The sequence below is a fragment of the Limulus polyphemus genome, unplaced genomic scaffold, assembly GCF_000517525.1.
Source record: "Limulus polyphemus unplaced genomic scaffold, Limulus_polyphemus-2.1.2 Scaffold4324, whole genome shotgun sequence".
NCBI lineage: Eukaryota > Metazoa > Arthropoda > Merostomata > Xiphosura > Limulidae > Limulus > Limulus polyphemus.
This window is the reverse complement of record NW_013669934.1, coordinates 39,915-43,148: the sequence shown is the minus strand read 5'-3', so window position 1 is coordinate 43,148 and position 3,234 is coordinate 39,915.

The window sequence follows — 3,234 nt, the reverse complement described above, 5'->3', positions numbered from 1 at the left end:
ACAATATTGAAAAACCTAGAAATGGAAGTAACTATTGAACATAACAATGCTGAGGAAACATAGAAATCGAACTAAGTATTAAACATAGCAATGCTGATAAAACATACAAATGGAACTAACTATTGAACATAACAATGCTGAAAAAACATACAAATCGAACTAAGTATTGAACATAACAATGCTGAGGAAACAGAGAAATCGAACTAAGTATTAAACATAGCAATGCTGATAAAACATACAAATGGAACTAACTATTGAACATAACAATGCTGATAAAAATAAGTAGCTGAAGAGCATAATAATAGTGAAACTAAAAAGTACAGTAGATTTCAAGATTCTTCAAAGCAGGCGAAGAGGGGCATAAACTATAAATAATCTGTTTCAGATAAATAAACACTCTAACACGATATCAACTTAAGACTTCTTTGTGAGAAAGATGTTTTGGAACATAATTAATTGTCATCTTATAATGCATAGAATGGTCATTTATCTGCAAATAGATTTATTCGTAAGGTAGAAACGTTATAGGTACATTTTAAGCAAATACGGTGTATTGTTCTACACGAAATACGCAATTTCACTCATTGTGTTAACCAAAAACACTATTAATAACAATCCCTTGTATGGTTTATACATGCAGACAAATGTCTAAAAACAGGAGGTTTAGAAGCTCTTGGATGCAAGTTACAGGAAACTAAAAAAGGTGCTATACATGGTTATTCAGACGCAGTAACCATCATGTAGACGCTAATTAGGTAGGCCTGGATGGATTGTCCGGACCCAATAGGGGCCACGTCACTGCCTTTGACCCCTGTAAAATCAAAAGAAAAGCACCAATGCAAAATCTATCTGCTTCAGTTTGTGAGATTATCGCCAGATATATTTATGCTAAATTTCATTTGGATTATACATAAAGAAAAAGACATTAGGACTTATTGGACCAAGGTATTTGGCCCAGAAGTAAATGAGTAGCACACAATTTTATTTGTTTATAAAGAAGAAAGAAACACTAAACTAAACATGTTTCCCTACTGCTTCGATGGTTAGTTTCTTTGACATATTAATGAATGTTGTAACTTTTAAATAGTTGTTTTTTATTGAAGTACCTACTTTCTCAGGGCTTTATCGTGTTACCTTTTCAGAGTTAAAACAACAAGATAAGAAGTTGAATTATTATATTCTAGCTTGGCTAATATTAACCCTTCAAGAATAATGCAAACAGGATAGTAGGGATGGCATTTGCATCATCCGTAGATAATAGCACAGGCACACAATGTAGTTTCTGCTTCATCGGGATTTAGGTCCTTGTTTGGACCTGGGAGGGTCAGTTGCAGTCTAGACCTCTTCGTAGAATGTTAAGAGACAAAAACTGGACAAATTCAACTAGTTGTGATTGAATATTTATATATATATATTTATATTTCTATATGTTACTTCTTGCCAGAGTCGAACAATTTATCAAAAACTGTAACAACAACAGAAATACAAACTAAAACTTTCAAACAATTGGAATACAAATTTTGTCACTATAAAAAACAAACAAACAAAAAAACAGCCAGTAAATCCGTACCTGGCCAAGACTTCATAAAGACATTATTGAACAATACAGCATAAATATTAACGTTATTAATTTTAATAAATAAAGGAATCGGGAAAAAGAACAAGAAACCTAATTCTGAAAAAATGCGATATTCCAAAATTAAACCACTTTAAGATCAACAACAATACAGAGCAACAATCAGCAGTAATTCATTCTAACAATATCTCGTGAATTAATACATTTAAGTGGTTAGACCATGAGGCTACAACTCGTATGACTAGCTATCTTTCACAACATTAATATTTATACGTCACCGCTAGGGGATGCTTGTGTCAGTTTTATAATACAAACATACTCAAAATCAACGTTCTGTAACTAGAAGGTGAGTTAGCGCTTTAATGTGGATAAAATTTCATAATTATACTAAATAATAGGAGGAATAATAAATTAACAGTAAATAAAACCATAACAAAATAAAAGTAAAACCCTCTATCTCAAAACTTCCCAAATAAAAATGAATAACCCGAGTTACACGTTTATTTTTATGATTACTAAATAAAAAATTATAATTTCGCGCAAAGCTTCACGAGGACTGTCTACACTAGCCGTCTCTAATTTAACAGTGACAGACTAGAGGGAAGGTAACTAGTCAACACCACTCATCGCCAACTCTTGGGCTACTCTTTTATTAACGAATAGTGGGATTTATTGTAAAATTATAACGCGCCCACGGCTGAAAGGGCGAGTCGAGCGCTCTAACCACCAGACATTGGCAGATTGTGACCGTGAGTTAAAGTTGTCGAATTTTAAAAATGTTTTAATAACCCGCTTAGATGTTAGATATTTGTTGTTGTTGTTTCTTATTAACCATAAAGCTACACAAAAGGCTATCTGTGCTCTGCTTACCACGGGTATCGAAACCCGATTTCTAGCAGCATAAGTCCGCAGACATACCACTGTGGCACTAGGAAGCAGTTAGATATTTCAAAAAAATAATAAACAAATTTCTCATTATTTTACCAAACTGTCCATAATTCTCAACTTCAAATAGTTGAAATTTTTTGTCGAGGCTGTATTATCCAATTTCGTTAATTCTAAAAAAAAATATTATTTTTTCTAATTATGTTTCTCATTTTCCAAGGGAGCCCCCTGCGGACACCCATGCCTTATGGTGGCCTGAGGGATAACCAGGGGCGCTAAGAATCTTTTGTTTGTTTATAATTAAGCACAAAGCTACACAATTGGCTATCTGTACTCTGCCCACCACAGGTAATGAAACCCGGTTTCTAGCATAGTAAGTGCGCAGACATACCGCTGTGCCACCGGAGATAGAGCGACTATGCCAGGTTAATATGTAGCTTCTGATGACCTGTTGAGAAGAAAATCCTGATGACTTTTGTATTGATTTAATACGGGCGTCTGTGCCATCCCTAATAGAGGGCGCTAGCGCACTCGCCGATAAACTATTATTTTAATGCCTCTTCGTATTTTGTCTCATATTTCGGAAAACGTAACTTAATGATCAAGCAAAACACGAACGTGATAATAGTGTTACGTCTCCGTTTGTTAATTGATTTTCCGTAACTTCGTTCCGACGAAACTTAAGCGACACAAGTCTTTATTTAATAAAACTGGTTTATTCTTTCCGAATACACTCAACTTCAACAATCGCGCTAAAACAAACGCTTATATCA